Below are 20429 nucleotides of genomic sequence, written 5' to 3' on the forward strand. Positions count from 1 at the left end.
ACACACACGCACACATAGCTATACAATGATGCATAAAGTGACAAAGGAACGGGAATTAATTTTAGTTCAAATAATTTGTCCTCATTTCAAAAGTTTGTACAAGTTCTCCATGTATAAGGAACTTCCCTTGTTATTTATTGTGTCACTACCGCATGACCGATAGTTCTGACTTAACTAGCGGTCCTATGAAGTGATCCCCAATACCTCTACCCGACTAGATTCTGAAAGTCAAAGTCTATTATATATACACTCAACCATTCCCGACCTACATTGTTGGTATATTGAAAGAAAACCATTCATTTACACAAAATAATTGGAATGAGGTTGTTCATGATTTTTTATAGAGACGTAAATATTTAGATACATGTTGTAGATTCTTTCTTCCCTGCATCTAAACTGCATTTTGAAATGGGTTCGCACATCACTCTTCGTGCATTAACGCTTAGTTCCCTCCTCTGTTCTGTAAACTGCTAGTGGTCTTTGCTATTGATCGCTAATTTTGCCATTTTCTGTGTTAGAAAAGTAAATTAGTTACTTCATATGTGTCGATAACAGGATTAACAGTTAGTTACATATGGACATAGTACACAATTAATTTTACTATATGTTCTCTACATTTGTTTCTCAGTACTGACCTTTCCACTGTGTGACAATCAATGCAAATCATATGTTAATCTAAAATACCTTCAAAGATGACTTCACGGTGAAGTTCTTGTCAAAGGTTGACCTGCTCTTTTTTTAGATTATTGACTGTCAACATAACAGCATGTAACCAGAACACGAATTTCATTTCCGGATCATCACCAAGGCCTTATTACTCACTGTGCACTGTCGCCAAAATACATACAGACAACAACACCCTGAGCTCATATTATCAAGAATAAACAGTTACCTTTAAATCCCTACCAAAAATGCATAAATAAAACTCTTCTATCACCACCAAAATGAGAGAGGAAAAAATGTTCTAAAAATAGACTAGAACTTCATTCGTGGGTACTGAACTGGAAGTATTAATTGTGATGTAATTCCTGACAGGCTACATGTTTTACGCCAATTTTAGTCAAACTTTTATATTTGCATGCTATACCTATTTCAACTTTATACATGAAGTCTTTTTGAATTTCCTTGCAAGGAAAACATGTGACACCTGTCAGAAAGTATGTAGTGCTGGTGTTCCACAGGGTGCAAGTTCTGGTCCAAGTGCTCTTGAGAAACCAAAACTAAATTTGCTATATCTTCCTTAATTATAGGAATTTTTCAATGCAGTAAAAACCTAATTGTGATACAAGATAAGCCCTGTCTGAAAATATGTTTGAAAATTATAAATGTTGATAAATTCAGTTTTAATGGCAAATTAAATTAACATTTAAATTTTAAAAACTAAATTTTATTGAAAACTTAAATTTTCATACAAGTTTTAAAACACAGTTTGACAAATTTTAGACAGAAAAGTTGACTAATGAATGATATTTAAAACAAATGGTAGTTTGGGTCTGTATAACTGATAACATTTTCCCCAAGGGTAGTGAAGCATCATAGCTCATAGTGATTTTGGCAGCAAACCGCAATATGCCTGTCCAGATGCATATAGGTGTACACACTAAAGAAACACTGACAGGTGCTATGTTCCACATTTATTGTGTCAGGTACTTAGGCAGTTGTTTCCATAACTAATAGCACATTCAGATTTAAAGTTCTAATGGGACCACTACCATGTTTTATAGCAAAAATGCATTCCATTTCAATGTCGATAACAACAAAAGGTGGCAATGGGACAGGAAAATAGTTACTAGGGAGGTTCTACCTTACTGAAAAATGGTGCTGATCTCTCTCATGAAAACCTAAGCCATGTCTTTGAGGTGCCATATATCAGTGTGGTGATATGAACTAATCTTGGTCACTTATGGCAGTACACTGCACATGCCCTTATGAAACCATGCTATTACCACCAGACTACTCAGGAGAGCTTCCAAGCTAATCCAACTCTAACACTTTGTTCCAGATACCAGGCTAGACCTGAAAAGATCCAATATGTTTCACTTAATTCTAGAAAACAGTAAGATCTATGTAAATGAAGTTAAACTGTGTTAGATATGGTGATTTCAAATTAACATTAAGGTTGCAAGCATGGGGGAAAATATTAAACTTGACAGAGTGACACTCAGAAATGTGAAGCAATGGCCATGTATTAAAGTGTTAAATTCATCCTAAAAGTATATGAGGTTTCTAGAAGCACATTTAGCCATTTACAAGCTAAAAAACTAATCAGGTAGACTATGTATCATAAAGTTTAAGGCAATGTTGGGGCGGTGAGGTTTGATCATTGGTGTAAACATTATTACATACCAGTATACAGGAAAGTCAGGTGACAATGTACTAAATTAGAATGTGTTACTATAAGCATTCTTATTCATGAGGGAAATAACAATTTTGGATATTGCAAGTGAATACAGCCAAATGTGGTCATACAAATCAACTATAAGTACCAATAAATCCTATATCATCAGCTAAATGTGAAATTCTCATCCCCAAAACTTGTAAACAAGGATGGAAATTTGCATATGTGGGACATATACAATGTACTTGTTAAGATCAAATGTGCAAACATAATTCAAATTATCTATTTGAACATTTATATGGTATTTTGAAGAGTGTTGCTTACCAATTATTAAGCTCATTGATTGAATGGAATCAGATATCAGCTGATGTTTCAATACCGCACTCTGTCAAAGTACTAAATTGAAATATGTTACCATACATAGGCATATTCATGATGAAAATAACATTTTGGGATCTTTTCAGTGCACATAGCCATAAATGTGCTTTACAGGTTCACTATAGGTACACTGTCAGCCTATATGATGTACTGAATGTGAACTTTTGATCCCAAACATTCTAAAATGGATGGATATTTGTACATGTGGGATATGTAACCATGTACAAAGTTAAATTCAAATAATTTGTTTGAATGCTTCTTATGTAATCTTTAGAGTGTCAGTTAACAAATAGTATTAGTAATTAATAATGCATAAAGCAAGATGGATCATTAGAATTCCCATAACATCATATAGGCCACAATGCCGCACTACACCAATCAATATCTTAACCTAACTGAACAATAAAATGGAATGCATTTTGTATTCAACTTACATCATTTTGCTTTTTTCTTACATCCAAGGGTAAATATACCTGGGGGAAGCATATTTTATCCCTTTGACCTGTATTTCATTCTCAGACAGTTTAAAATGATTTAGTAGAGAACTTGAGTAGGTTCTAGTATAAAGTTTTCATCGCTGTCCTCTCACTAAATACCTTATAACTATGTTTATAAACAATTACTGAAGGCTATACAAGCAGAAGTTTGTTACTCAGGAAGTGACCCCATCATAAACACATAAATTAACTGATTGGACCCCTAATAAATAGTCTGAATGGCCAATACAAATTATAATTTTGTCTTCATGTATTTTTAATGAAGGTCTCATTTTGACTACAAAGATATTTTCTCTGACAAAATGTGACAAAAATCCAACATTGGAGCTTTTATATGGTGTAGGAATATATACATGCTGATAACATTTAATATGATTCCCAAAAATATTATATATGTGCATTTTAGGGGTTTTTTAATTATTTTTTTTAATTTTTTTAAAATTTTATTAAAATTTTTAAAATAAAAATTAATTTTTTACTTTTAATTTCATTCTTATATTTTAAAAGTCAATATACATGACATGTTAAAATTTCATGTGTCTATCTTTAATAATAAAGATTTTATACCAATTTAAACTTTGCTCCAATACTGCCCTTACAGGACATAGTACACAATTAATTTTACTATATGTTCTCTACATTTGTTTCTCAGTACTGACCTTTCCACTGTGTGACAATCAATGCAAATCATATGTTAATCTAAAATACCTTCAAAGATGACTTCACGGTGAAGTTCTTGTCAAAGGTTGACCTGCTCTTTTTTTAGATTATTGACTGTCAACATAACAGCATGTAACCAGAACACGAATTTCACTTCCGGATCATCACCAAGGCCTTATTACTCACTGTGCACTGTCGCCAAAATACATACAGACAACAACACCCTGAGCTCATATTATCAAGAATAAACAGTTACCTTTAAATCCCTACCAAAAATGCATAAATAAAACTCTTCTATCACCACCAAAATGAGAGAGGAAAAAATGTTCTAAAAATAGACTAGAACTTCATTCGTGGGTACTGAACTGGAAGTATTAATTGTGATGTAATTCCATATTATGAGTATTGTAACTGATCAATAATATGTAAGAAAACAAATAGGCATTTAAGTCCCCCGCCACACCCACCCCTTCTACTTGTTGAAGGTAGGAGAGGTTGTCCTAGTGCATAGACTTATTTCATTCCTGGTAGGCTTTGTAATTGAAGTAACTAATCTCACCCTTTTAATAATGCTTTGACATCAAACAATATTAAGCTATGAGCAACACTTAGAGATTTCTGTGACACGAGTTTGTACAAGAAACAGAAAGATGTGTTTTTAAATAGTTTCATTGAAATAGGTTCTCCATTTTAATTAACCACTCCGGTGGCCTAGTGTACAGATCATCAGCACAAATGTGGGAGGTCGGGGGTTTGACACCCGGCTGAGTCATACCAATGACTTATAAAAAAAAAACAGCAGCCTCAGTAGGCGCTCAGCATTACGAGGTTACCCATTTGAGATTCTTTTTATCACACAGTTTTATTTCAGTAGAAGTTATCTAGATATAAAGAAGAACGAATAGTTTCGTTCATTCTGACAGACACTGTACCTTCATTTGTATGATAACATGGTTGGTTGTTATCATTGTGACGAATGGTTTATGAAATGCATAGGACTTAATTGTCTGCCAACTTCAAAATGTTTGTATTGTAGAGAACGCAGGAAATTGGTGAAAAAATTAAATAGACATCATTTTACTAAGTAATTTGTTTAATAACAATGAACAAAACTATGATGCATGTAAATAATGTCAGCTGTGTACAGCTCAAATGTTTCCAACACTTTCACTCTCGTTACCCCCCCCCCAAAAAAAACCATGAGGCATTTCTCTTCATTTTGTCAATGTATTTCAATGTATTCAACATGATTAATGTATTGACAAAATAAAACAGCTGTAACATAGTAATTTACATATGTGAATTGTGTTTAATGATAAAAATGATAACATTTCATTAAAATACATTTCCATAATATTTGTGTCCGATTCAAATGTTTTTCCACAAAATACATGTAAAAAATATCTGTCATGGATTATGTTTAGACTTCTATTATAATGTATTTTACCTGTAACATGGTAATTTACATATGTGAATTTTACTTCATGATAAAATTGATAACATTTCATTAAAGTACATTTTCATAATGTTTGTATCTGATACAAATGGTTTTTCAAAATATAAATGTAAAATATATTTGTCATGGATTATGTTTAAACTTCTGTTATAATGTATTCGACATGTCATCATAAAATGAAACAATTACAAACATGTATTCAGACAAATATCTCAAACATATTTTCTGTGTTTCCGGTTTAATCTTTAAACACAATCCCAGTCCCCAAATTGGTTAGAGCAGCACACACCTTTATTATTTTGTCACAACTCGATAACATTGATTCAACGCTTTCATCTTTAATGCTTCTGACACATCTGATTGGTAAAGTCCTTTTTAGTACAGTAAATCTATTTTTCGTCAATTCAATTACACGTTCTATATGAGTACGAACAGAGGAAAGTTTTCTAGATATTTCAACGGCTCTTGCTGGTAACTGTTTTTTTTTTCCCTTTAGTAAATGATGGTGTAAGGAAATGTGCACTACAAACTGTGGCGAAATCATCTTTAAATGTAAATCCTCTATCACCAAGTGTCTGGTCTCCTGGCATGTGATATTTTGTAGTAAGGAGTAATAAAGCCTGACCCACGAACAAATTTAATGTTCGAAGCTCTGCCTCCCCATGCATTAGATATGAAATTTATGGAGCCAAGAGGTGTACAAGAAATGAAAACTTGAACTGTGCAGTATTTCTTGTATGAACAATAACACTGTGCCCTTGCCAATACATTTTTGGCGCTTCAATAAATAAACGTAACAGTGTCCGGATCTTGGAGACCAGCGTTTATTTTTGTTATTCTGCCGTCAGGATTTAGCTTCGATCTGTTGACTGCATTTAACCATCTTTCTCTTCGTGAGCTTTCACTTGGCATTACATAAAATTTCAGAACCTGATTGTTCCTCTTGTTGGAAGTAGAGCCTGGTACAAAACATCTCTTTGGCATTTTACATAGGAGATGTGATTACTTGCTTTCCCCCAAGCAAATATGGCGGCCGCGTTGTGATGATTGTCACGTGAAAATTCCCTGGATGTCCGACTGCAAAGATAGAAGGCGAGGTTAAAAGAGTTTCCCACGATCGTAAAGAGAATACTGCACAATAATTTCATGGGTGTATTTGGACCAATCAGAATCACATTAAGTGATATGTTCACATGTATAATATCAAAAATATTAAACTGCACATACTAAGGGCAAAGTGTACCGACTATGTGATACATTGCAGCTATACAGCTCTGTTTGGATTGGGTGACGTCATAGGTGACGTTTTCTCGCCACATATCACCTCTTATTAACTTGCGTATGTGATCATTGGGTAAGTCTATTCATTTCGCTTCACATATAGCGATTTCACTAATAATTTTTGAGTGTGGTCATTGAACGGGTCAGTTATCATTTCACATACCACGTTGTTACTAATACAAATCGTGAGGTCATTGGATGAGAATATTTATTTCCCTATAATACACTAACTTCTCGTGGGTCGGTGGTTCTTCCTGGGGTTTTCCAGGTTCTTCCTCTACCAGTTATACTGGCCGCCATGTATAGCCTATCTTGTGCTGAAAAATGACGTTAAACCCTACAACAGCAGCAACAACAACAACAACAGTTAAATGCACGTATTTCACTTCAAGGGACAAAATTATGTTTTGTACTGAAAATAACCCCAACACAGTTTCTCTCCCCTATTTATGAAAAACCTAGTATATCTCATTATCTTTATTTTCAGCAAGAATTTCAAGTACTAAAGTCGTCATCGTTCCAAGACTCTTCCAATACCAATCATACTGGCGGCCATGTATAGCCTCCAATGACATGAGAAAAAGCAACAACACATGCTCGTAGGAAGAAAAGATAAACGAGTCTCGCTATTATACAAAAGTTGGTGATATTTTTAACATCAGAGAATGCAGTCAAGTATAAAACTCGACTGTACCCGAAATGTCAGATAAGGTGTCAAGTTTACATCTGCACAAGCCTGAAGTATCATTGTGAATCTAGATGATTGCTGATTATTCGATTTATGGCTGTATTTGTTTTAATTATGCATCTTGAATAAATATGTAAGGTATGCGTACAAAGTCGGTCATACTTATACAGCTTATTGCATAAGGTGATTTTAACAAAGTGACAGTAATGTCTGGGATTGTTGTAATACAAAAGCATCGTAGAAGAGACAGCTAAATAATAAACTGTCAACATAAAAATAAATTTATTATAACGACTCTCAGTTGCTAACAAGCATAGACACGACCCAGTTTTCTAGTAAGTGAATATATTTAATCGCAATTCAAAATAACGATATAAATGTAAAGAAAATTACAAAGTAAGAATTGAATAATTTATGAAATGGAGGAATGTTTAACCTTAGTATTTTAAGGCCGATGCAAACGACGCTATATTTCTCATGACTTCAAAAATGGAAAGTGTTTTCTCCAAAGAATGGGATATGAGTTTATCATCTGCATCATATATAAAAACAAGGTACACCCCTGAAACGCTGGCAAAGACCGTGGTGGAAGGTGCAGACAGGAGATACACACGTGAAGGTTCCCAAGTACAAATGATAACAACAACCATAACACTAAACAATAAGCTTCGATTGAGATAATTAACGTCACAAACATCAAAGGTCACGATGTAACTAAAGGCGACGTCCCAGGTTACCGTTGTAATTTCCTATGTGCTGTTCACAGCGAAGAAGCGTATCTTTTAAGGTCTGATAAATGTTACCGATTTTATTGAACACACTTCACAAATGGATACTTTTTTGTTACTGAATATTGCACTAGTCTGTTTTATTATGCTTGTTTCAATATCTACTGAAAACATTAAGAATGAAAAATGTTAGAGGTATACTTATATATCGTAATAGGGGTTGTGTGTGTAAGTCAGGGGATAACTTTAATAACGATATATATCATTGTAAAGGGTGCATATCTTAATTTATCATGATCTAATTAAATCATTTTATGAATATTTCTCATTTCAAATGCTTGACATATTGATATTTATAAAAATATGTGATAACATAATCCATTATCACCATGACAGAATAAAATGATTACCATATTTCCCCGTTTTTAACATGCGCCCTCGAAAACACCATAGACCCAGATCTGTCGTTCCATGAATTGGCAGCAAAACAAAGCTCGTATTCTTAAGAGAACATATCTGCGACCAGGCCATTAATTGAGTGAGTGTATGTCTGAGATATGATTTAGATTTAGAGAATGTGTCAGAGATATGTCGTGGATTAATATAATGTGTAAGAGACTGGTCGTTGCTTAAAAATATGCCTGCCAAAGATAGGCCGTGTGTTCAGAGAATGCCTGCCAAAGATAGGCCGTGTGTTAAGAGAATGTCTGCCAAAGACAGGCCGTAGATTAAGAGAATGTGTCAGAGATAGGCTGTTGATTAAGAGAATGTGTCAGAGATAGGCTGTTGATTAAGAGAATGTGTCAGAGATAGGCTGTTGATTAAGAGAATGTGTCAGAGATAGGCTGTTGATTAAGAGAATGTGTCAGAGATAGGCTGTTGATTAATAGAACCTATGTCATAGACAGACTTGGATTAAGAGAATGTGTGTTTAATATAAATGTTAGATTAACAAAATGTGTCTGAGAAATGCCATAGATTAATATAATGTATGTCTGAGACAGGTCGTAGATAAGGAATGCATGTCAAAAATAGGTCTTTGATTCCCAAGCCAGAGATTAAGAGAATGCGGGTAATAGATGGACGGATGATTAAGAAAAGTTTTGTCACAAATAGGCCATGGATTAAGAAAATGTTTATCAGAGATTGGCCGTATATAAGAGATTGTGTATCATAGTTAGTCCGTAGATTAACATAATGTGTGAGAGATAGGCTGTAGATTAAGATAATGTGCCTCAGAGATACGCCGTAGATTAAGACAAGTTATGTCAGAAATAGGACGAGGATTAACAGAATGTGTCAGAGACAGGCTTTGAATAAGAGAAGGTGTGTCAAGGATAAGATGTGGATTAAGAGAATGTTGTCAGACTTATGCCAAAGATTTAGACCATGTGTATCAGAGACTGACTGTAGATTAAGTGATGTGCATTTCAATATGGTGTTTGACTTATGTCCATGATTATAGATTGTAAGGGTCATTTTGTAAAGAATATGTTATACAGCCTTATTGCGTTTCAAGTTGTTATAGTAAGGCTGTTAACATCATAATTCATTAATTACCATCTTAACATCTGTAGTGTAGTTGAATCATTTTTAATCACACTCAGTTAAAATTTGAGAGTCTATTTATTAACATTGTTCATTGGAATTACAAAGTAGTTATTTATACTTTACGATTAAATCATTATTTTAGGATTATTGTCAATTCATTTAAGGACATTCTGGTTTATATAATTGCGATTCATCAAGATGGTTAGCATATCAGACTTGTCCAGGCTATTGGTACATCATCACATTCAAGATTGGACTATATTCTGAAACCACTGAAATTCATTCGGAATAGTGTATATGTTTGGACTTGTGATAGAATGTTTTGGACTATTTTGGATTTAATTCACAATACTGTAAGTTCTTTTTAAATTTTGGCTTTGTATTCTAGGGAAATACATTATTTGTTGCAATGTACAAAAATTCTTAATTTCCGCTCTTTTGTGAAACTTAGTTTAAAACCATAGAAAATAGGAGTCACTCGTCTGGGATAGGAATTTTTAAAAAATAATATTATGGGATAGCGCTGGTCGTTAGCTTGGTGAGCATTCAGTGACACATTATGATTTTTGCGACTAATATACTCTAAACTTACACATAACTCTAAGAGGTCTCGGTGTAAGCTTGACGAAGTGGACAAACTTTACTGCAAGTTGGGGACAAGGTATGAAACGCAGACTCAAATTTAAGTTTCATCTGATTTATTAACATTCACAAAATCATATAGCAGTAACAAAAGTCAAGACACGAATATCAGGTACGTCACTAGTAAATAATAACTCATTGCTTTGAGTTCACAGAGGTAATGTGCATTTGGATAAACATGCTTAATATAAGTAACAGTTTATTATAACAGAAGCTGACAGAAACATTTATAAATAACAGAGATTTTAAGTTCAGATTTAATATTGAAACTATTGTTTAATGATAGACTTAGAAACATTGGCTAATATATAATTAAATGCATGTGAGTCAGTTCATAAAAGGACTCTTAAGAAACAGTGGCCTTAACATAATAATTCAATGGCTATGAAAATAATAAGCAACAAATTATGTACAAAGCCTTCAGAAACACATAATAGCTGTAGAAAATAACTAATAACTTATGAATATAACCTTGAGAAACAGTCAATAATTTAAAAAATAACCAATGACTTATCAATAGAGCCTTGAAAATCATTCGATAGTTCTTCTTCTACTTCCTCTTCTTCTTCTTGTCTTGTTCTCCTCCTCTTCTTATTCTTCTTCTTCTTCATCTTCAATGATTTCCTATTTATGTTGAACTGAAACATGTATTTTAATATGATCTTCAAGAAACACGTGACCTCAAAAGATCCCAATTAACTTCTGTCGGAGCATGATTGAACCAATTAACCAAACATTTGAGCTAAAACTGCTGATTTAAATGAATGAATAAATCTCATGAAAGATTTGTATTACAATAGATATTTTTCAAAACTTACTTTTGTACCTGTCTAACATTTACAAACAAGAAGCGTTATATTCGTCTGGTAATTATTTATGAATGGTAGAGTACCTGTATGTCTAAATGGTAAAAGGTTACAATACACAAAATTGCTTAATTTTAAAATCTTGCCATTAAGCGAGGTAAGGACAGGAGTGTTCCAGATATGCCTGAACTGGTGACGAGGGAGAACTGTTCGTCGATTCAGGTTTTACTATCATGAACTTAAAGAGTTCAGGGAAGGATTTATGATCAAGTTACATGCGAATATAATATATACAAGGGAATTATATCAACCATAGTTTGTTACAGGATATTTGTAGGTGCTAAAGAATTGGTTAATATTGACCATAAGTGTTGACAACATCTCACGTGCCTGGCTTCGCCATCACAGCCAGTCTACAATGCCTGCTTAACGACCGAGAACTTTGCAATCAACAAACTTAATCTACTTCTTTTATAAAGCATTTCCACGCTAGACTTCCTGCCCATTTTAGTATTTAAGAGAAATTAGAACTGATTTTGAAATTTAACTTTGTTTTGTTTCAGAACTTTTTCTTGTTTCTGGTCTTTATTTTACATCGTTGAGAAATCTTTAGTAAAACCAAGAAGCTTTCCCAATGTAGCCAAGAGTGGAGAATTGTATTTAAGTCAATCCCAGGAATGGTTAGAGCCTTCCGAAAAGGACGGGTTGCTTGAGCTTGCCAGACAGTATGATCTTTCTGAAGCGAATTCTTCTTTGGCGAAACAAACGATATAGAATATTTTGGTTCAATATTTGACAGAAGAGAATATTTTGGAGAACAAAAATCGCTTTATGTTTTCATTAGTACGTCTATATCTGTTTAGGATATACAATTAAAAGAATTCAAGTTAATATCCAGATGGAAATAGAGTTAAGCAGACTTCAGAGTTCAGAAGAAAATGATGGAAATCCAAAATCCTAAAGAAGAAAGGCAAATGCATATGTTTCGAGCAGAGAAAGATAAAAAAAAATACAGATGCAGAGAGAAAGCAAACAGAAGAAATCTAAATACAATGTAGATTAAAATAATTAGAACTGGTAGGCGGAAATCACTCTTCCCTTCTACACACAAGCTCACGTTTTGATGTTACCATACATTAGGTTAGTATCCCGATTTAAACAAATATGTCAATATTTCCACCATTTAGAATCATTTGATTAAAATTTTTAATGAACAAGAGCGCATTGGACTTTATTATTACAAAGTTTAATATCTGGCAAAGCTTTTGAAGACTACACTTCACTGTTGGTGCAACAAATTGCTAATTCTGAAGTTGTTAAGGAATGGGTCTTCAAGAGTTATGAGTTGGTACCTGAGGCGTATCAGCAAAGGTTTAGGAACTGCAGATAAGACTGGACAGATTCATGTCAAATTTGCAAGGTAAAACGAATTATTTGACAGATGATATTCATCCCAGAAGATTGATCAAGACTACAAAAACCTTAGCCAGCTCATTTATTGTTGAAGAGTTCAAGAAATTGAACTCTATTAATGTCACGACCTTATTCATTACAAAAAAGCAGGAAACTTTAGATGAAGTTGCTTGTGTAGTTAACGACCATTTCTTGACTCACAACAAAATAATTTGTCTTTATCTTAAACGTCTTCTAATGACAGCGTAAACTTTAGCAAATTATACATTGTACAACGTACTATAAAAAAGACTTTTACATATATTAATACATAATGCATGCCAAACTTGTTGATACAAGTGAAATAAAAACATGACAGATCTAATTTTGTGCTGCTTTAAAAGGTGAATAAATTATTAAAACTTAATTTCAATTATTACGATAGTTTAATCCATTATTCTGCATTGAACTAAGTATAAAATGTGCCTCTACATGGGAAAGAATCACAACGTGCATATATAACATCATACCTGGCCTGGTACTGAGAGAGAGAGAGAGAGAGAGAGAGAGATGCGTTAACAATAAAAGTCAATTATGGAAATATGCGACAGAATTGGGTATCTATTTATACATCAACTTTAGTTTTGATAACTTTAGCGTCTATTTGAAGGCCACAAACTGCGAACAAAATAGAATTGCACCACATTGCGGTTAATTATATCTACATTGTGTACTTAACTATTATTGATGATTATAGATTGTATTTTAAGATAATGGTCCTTTATAAACAACATGTTACACAGTCAACTTTTGTCCTTGATAAGTTACGAATAAGATGTTTACGTAACTATTAGTTCAAAATATTTTAGAAACAGACTTGTTTACAATTTGATGGAATTTCTATTAGCATCACTTTTATCAAGGACAAGTGAATACTTGGTAGGAAAATAATCCCTTCCTGTCTTTAAGATCCATTTATCATCAGAAAAAACAGTTGTTTTCAGGTAAAATTAGAAAGGAATTAATTATTTAAATATTCATTGCATTACTTAATTTTCATCGACTTTAGATTATTTTGAAATATTGTTAACTCATTCAAATACATTTTCTTGGTTGCATCATTGTGGTACGTCGGAATATTCAATACTATTGGAATTAATTGGAAAGTCTTTAATTTAAACTTGGAATAGGAAAGTGTGATGGAAACGAGCTTGAGATGTAATGTCTCGAATTTTCTAACAAATTATGCATAAATTATGCACCCATCTGATGACGCCTTCTGTTTATCACCCTGGAAATCAAGAAACCTTGCTAAGATTTTATCAAACTTCGAAAAAATGATTAGAGCATATTGCTTTGTTACCGTAATAGATTCGGATGAGGCGTTAATTTGTTATTGTCTGTTTGGGAATCTGTTAAAAAATCAGCGGGTTTTAGTCATTTTGATTTAATGTTTGAACAGACTGTGATTGACCCAGAGAAATTAGTTAAAAAGAAATTTCTTTCAAATGAAGTAACAAAAATTGATCTTCTATATAATGTCTCTGATTTCAAATATACATTGTCAAAGACTGGTGAAGTAACAAGAACTTATCTTCACTCCACTAAGTCAAAATGAAATCAAGGTATGACAATAATATATAGAAAAGGGATTATTCTTTAGACTGGTAATGATGTTCTGGCTCTCTTGCCCATGCATCAAAACCCTCTTCGGGGTAAAGAGTATTGTCCTTGTAAAATTGAAAAGAAAGTAAATGATTTAAATTATATCATTAACACTCACTGGAGGCAGAAACAATCAGCTTTGTTATATAAATATGTTAATGGAGTATTTTAGTAGAACTAAACCAGTTAATCATACAATTAAATTAGGTGAAACTATCACAAGCAGTGAGGATGTAAACGATGGAATCAAATCTGACAGTATTGACTCTGGTTTAATCGGATGTATTAAACAATCTGGACCAGGTCCTTTTGCATATACAAACAGAAGAAAAGAGTGAACTAAAACAGCTATTATGAGAATATGAGCACTTGTTTCCTACTGTTCCAACAAGAACAAATAAAATCTATCATGAGGTTGAGAGTGTAGATACTACAGCTGTAAAACGGCGGCATTACCGGATGAACATCTGGTGTAGATAATTGTGATGTCTTCATAGATAACGTCTTCGTCGACAACATACCTGGACAAATCACTTGGAAAAAATTCAGAAATTCCTTGCTTGATTCAGTGATACAATCTGAAAATTAGTGTAGGTAAAAGCGACTTTTGCCGTGTTTGTGTCACGTTCTTAGGACATAATGTTGGATAAGGTCAAGTTACACCGAAAAAAGTTAAGGTCCAGGTTATCTCTGTATTCCTAGTGCCTATCAACTAAAATCAACTAATGTCATGTTTGTGTATATCTGGATATTATCGGAACTTTTACTCAGCCTTAACCATAATTGCCAAATCTGTGACAACTTTTTTGGGTAAGGAATCCAAGTTTTGTTGCCTGATAAGTGTCAGGAATCTTTCGAAAAATTACAGGTCATACTTTAAAGTACACGTTTTTTTCAGCTCCAAATTGTCGTCAATTATTTAAAATGCCTGTTGATGCAAATGATGTTTGGGTTGATGGAGTATTTATTTAAGAAGATAAAAATAGCGTATATCATCCAAAGTGTTATTTTTCTAAAAACATAAACCAACACCAAAAACGAACTATTCCACAACAGAAAATGGATCTTTGACTTTAATACTGGTTTGCAACATTTTGAAATGCAGATTAGTTCAGATCCTCCTTGTTGCATTTAGTGATCAAAACCCATTTACTTTTATTAATAAAATGAAATAAATTAGAAATTGTTGAGATGGAGTTTGATGTTCTCGGAATACAACATTGACATTAGGCACACCAGAGGAAAGGATGATGTAACTGCAGATGGAAACTCATATTCATGGAATGACTGTATTACTTAATTATGTGTAAATTTTGTGTCAATCACGATACATCTTCCTATGCAAGTCCAATTATTATTATATGAGTATTTGACTAACATGTAAAGAAAGGCCTTAATTTATAAATAGTACTTTTTTTCTTGGAGGGAGGTGTATATCTATTGTGTGAGCTTAATTGTATTCTTTACTGAAGGTTATATATGAAGTTTTGCTAACTCTTACTTTTGTCATGGTGGTAGGTAGCAAACAAGATGCTACTAAAATTTCAGGTCAAGGCCTATCCTTGTTTACAAGTTAGTTGAATTTTCCCTTAGAATTACGGAACATTCTATTAAGTGGATGGTCAAGTGAAATATGTATAAATAATATGTTTGATAATCAAATTATTCATTCGTGTTTACAAGTTCAGCCTGTTGAATCATTTACAAATGTGTTCAAATATAATTTGAGGCATTAAATCATTCATTGGAATTACCAAATGCTCATTGCGTTTGGACTCTTACACTACTTGGGTTTATTGAGACCTCATTCAAAGACATTTTTGAATTGTATCATTGCGGTACATCAATGCATTCACGATTATTGGAACTTTAAGACGTTAAAGACTATCGGTACATCAGGACATTCGAGATTAATGGAATTCATTCGGAACATTCTATACTTTTGGACTTGTAATATGACAATTAAGATTATTTGGGATTTAATTCCCATTACTGTCTCTTTAAAAATTTCACTTGGAAGCTTACATAAATAAATTATTTCTTATTTTTGCTAAATATTTTTATTTCATTTTCTTTCTGTCACATAATATAAAACCTAGAGTTGTAACAAATCTCTTAAACTACGATCGAACTCTTCTGATACACGGTTGCTTAATCCATGGCTTATATATGAAATACACTCTCGTACTCTTCGGTTTGTCTCCGATACACATTCTCTTAATCTTCGGACTATCTCTTACACGTATTATCTTAATCCACGACCAGTCTCTGACTCGCATTCTCTTAATCTAAGATCTTTCTCTGATAATTAATTTTCTTAATCCACGGAATATCCCCGACACGCGTTATTATAATATATGGTCTGTCTCTGACAGGCATTATTATAATATATGATCTATCTCTGTCACGCATTATTATAATCTATGGTCTATCTCTGACACGCACTATTATAATCTATGGCCTATCTCTGACATGCATGATTATAATCTATGGTCTATCTCTGACACGCATTATTATAATCTATGGTCTATCTCTGACACGCATTATTATAGCATTATTATAATATATGGTCTATCTCTGACACGCACTATTATAATCTATGGCCTATCTCTGACATGCATTATTATAATCTATGGTCTATCTCTGACACGCATTATTATAATCTATGGTCTATCTCTGACACGCATTATTATAATCTATGGTCTATCTCTGACACGCACTTTTATAATCTATGGCCTATCTCTGGCATGCATTATTATAATCTATGGTCTATCTCTGACATGCATTATTATAATCTATGGTCTATCTCTGACACGCATTATTATAATATATGGTCTATCTCTGACACGCATTATTATAATCTATGGTCTATCTCTGACACGCATTATTATAATATATGGTCTATCTCTGACACGCATTTTATTAATCTACAGCATATCTCTGATAATGCAAAATAATATTCTGAATCCCAAAAGCATTTTAGAAAGATTAGCCTTGATAAAAAATAGGCACTCGAGATGTTTACTCGGATGGCATATATATGAGTGGTACTGGTAGTATTAACAATTAATATTAGTAGTAGTTGGTTTTTGCTGTTGAGAAGATTATGACAAGGACGACGATGATGATAATTATGATGATGATGATGAAACATTAGCGACGTCGATGATGATGAAGAAAATATTGTAATGACGACAATTTTTAAAGACCCACTTATGCTGCTTCCATGACTGTATCGTTGGTCGAGACTCTACCATAATTGTTGAGGTTGACAGCAATAGCCACTGTCGACTATCAAACCAGTTACTTATTCATAGTATCCAGTCACACATACAACGACTCTAAAAGACTGTGACAATCTAGATAGGTTAATAAGTACATGGAGCGGTATTCTTCTCCTTTACATAACTTGAAGTCCTTAAACTCATCCCATGCAAAGCGTTTAACCTGGTGCTATCTAATGCGTAGTCAGATCTTCCACTTAATTCAACATCCGTACCAATATGGTTAGTTGAAATAAGTAGCTTCGTATACCTTGACTGCTAAATTAAAAATCAGATAATGATCATCTTGAATCTACTATGTCTCTCCAGATCATCAGTAAGCCTTCATCTTATAAAGATCTTTAACCTTAGCTGTACAGTTTATATTCTTTGTGTTTAGGTGGCCGAAATATCGCCATAGTCCTTAATGTGCGTGCGCAATAAAGAAATGATGTCATACTAGTTTCGCTATGAATTCCTCGTTCAGATTTCGTAAATATGTCATAATCTATCAACAGTTCAAATTCTACACGCGATATCTTTAATCTCGTATCATGAGCTTGTCCTGGTAAAACATATATATTGCCGAACTCAAAGCTAGTTTTAAAAACCTTCGTTATTTAAGACCTGTAAAATATATATATATATATATATATATATATATATATATATATATATATATATATATATATATATATAATAACATGGCTTTTAAAGTGTTGGTATAAAGCAAATTGATATACCAATATTTTTGGTATATCAAATTGTGATCGCCCATGGTGCAATAATACAAATATATAAACATTCATTCCTATAGATCAATGATGAATTTCCACTCGTTAATCACATATGACGTATGAAAATAATGATGAAAAGTATTAATAGTCACCGTTTTCGAAATGAATTTAATATGGTACACAATTTCATCGCAATCCATTCTTTTTTCCGTTCCCGTCTCCTCTATCATGCTAAAGAGGCAACATAAGCAGAAATATAGAGTAAGAGAGAAAAACAATTTGGGCTATATGAAAACCTTAAAACTAAACTTGCAGCAAGTATCGTACTATAATATGGTTCGTCGTAACAGTATGTTCACACTTTCCTTGGGATCTATCAATAGTATTTATAATATCAATGATACATAGTTGCAATATCCTGTCGACACTATAAGTTAAATTTGTCGGTTACGAGGCAAGCATAATCTAACGTATTTAATGCTACGTTGTTGTTGTCTCATAAACCTATCATAATGTTCTAAAAATCGAGTATTATTAATTAAATATGAAAAAGACCAAAAGTCGCACGCCCTCCCCCCCCCCTCTCTCTCTCTGGACCACTGTGGCAAGATACGAGCGAAAATCAATGAATATACTAGCGTTGGGAATTTTTGCTTGTGTTTTACGACGATGTATCTGGACCTATGAATGATTGTAAAGTTAAGTCAAACCATTGAAAGGAGAGAGAGAGAGACAGAGAGAGAGAGAGAGAATTTTATGGTTAGTAGTAATGTTAATTAAAGCAGAATAATGACTAAGATCAACTGTAAAAATATTAAAATATTTTAATTACCTGTTGTTGGTTCGTCATTTTGCTTAACTTCTATTCCATGCTAATTTCCGTACGCCAGTACGTGAATGCTGAATGTTCAATGTGTACAATAAGCTAACGTGTTTGTAGAGCTCTACTTTCTTCATAAGAACAATCTTTTATGTTTAAATCGTACGTTTGTCTTATATTGATTTCAACAATGTGCTTAAAAGTAGAAATGTAAAAAGAAAACAATCAATATATCAATTTGCAAATGTGATTGCGAACAACAAGAAACAGCATATAACTACATTTTGTAGCGGATACACTCGCAGGAATGTGAGGAGTTCATTCACTTGGTGAATAAACAGTTTGGCACAGAGCATTCTGGATAATAAGGGCAACAATGTACCAAAAGAATTGCCGATCCGCCGACAAACATGTCTGAGCACTCTTAAAATTTTCCCTTTCACCCGACTATCTTTAGATAGGTGTGAATATGTGATTTCTGTGAATCGTACACCCCATGTGGCAGTTTATAAATACTGTTGTATGTTTGTGTGAAAGTGTAAACATTGTACATGTTTGTTTTCTTACATCACTCTATCGCACGTATGTTTGTGTAACCATGTGTGAACATTTCCTTTGCCCCATAACTCCATCTTGGGATAGATACAAATGAGTGATGGTAAGTTTGTGTGTGAATGCTTTTAACCTCTTCCCCATCACTCCATATTTGGACAGGTACAACTGAGTGATGGTCTCTTTGTGTGTAAACATTTCGACACTTTGCTTTCTTTACACCTAATTTCAGTTCTGTATGGTTATATGGGTTATAGAGAGAGTAAGGAATGGTTTAGTTTTGTTTATAAAGGATTTTATGGGAGTCATAGGGTTATGAACATGGCAGGACATTGATTTTGCTTATAGCACGGGATTTCTATTTCAGCACTGACCCATAAACACATTCTGACTTAGTCTGACGCTGGTCTGCAGACATGTGCTTGTTAGTAGATATTAGCAAAGGCCAATAAGCGTGATTGCTGGTTAGTCTGCACTGTTTATGTTCAACCTGTATTTTTTAAAATGAACACTCCCCTGTGGCACTTATGTACCTCTTTAAAAATGAAAGAAAGAAAGAACAAAAATATGACCACTAACTGGAAATCTCATGGTAATTTCATGTTCAATTAATTTTGGACCTTAACTAAAATGTCAGCAGTCGTATTAAATTCCTACTAGTGCCCATAGTGTTTTCCTTACGTATAGGTGGACACATTACCCACTGTACTATAGTCGTTGATCCAATCGAAAAATCTTTTCAGCCAATGCAAGATATGTTCCTTATAAAAATTAATGCAATAACAAACTGTCAGAATATCGCATTTTAAAGACTTCTTTAATTTTATCATATATGTTAATCAATTAATCAGCAATTGAACAAGCCTGACATATTAATAATAATAATAATAATAATAATAATCCCATATTATCTCATATAACAACCGAGTGGAGGAGGATGTCTAAACATAATTTGCAGTCATTTTTTTAAATTCT

At 33.2% G+C, this 20429-nt stretch overlaps 1 protein-coding gene across 1 annotated transcript in view; it reads right to left on the bottom strand.

The window, feature by feature from the left end:
- The window catches only part of LOC149784488 (uncharacterized), a 139787-nt gene extending 137764 nt beyond the window's left edge, over nucleotides 1-2023 (bottom strand). Inside the window, exon 1 of the mRNA XM_089932575.1 lies at nucleotides 685-2023. The gene's annotated coding sequence lies outside the window, so the exon portion shown is untranslated. The remainder of the gene's footprint in view (nucleotides 1-684) is intronic.
- Nucleotides 2024-20429: the final 18406 nt, after the last annotated feature.

This window comes from Sinohyriopsis cumingii, chromosome 14, assembly GCF_028554795.1.
Source record: "Sinohyriopsis cumingii isolate HCF-2022 chromosome 14, ASM2855479v2, whole genome shotgun sequence".
In the NCBI taxonomy this organism is placed as follows: domain Eukaryota; kingdom Metazoa; phylum Mollusca; class Bivalvia; order Unionida; family Unionidae; genus Sinohyriopsis; species Sinohyriopsis cumingii.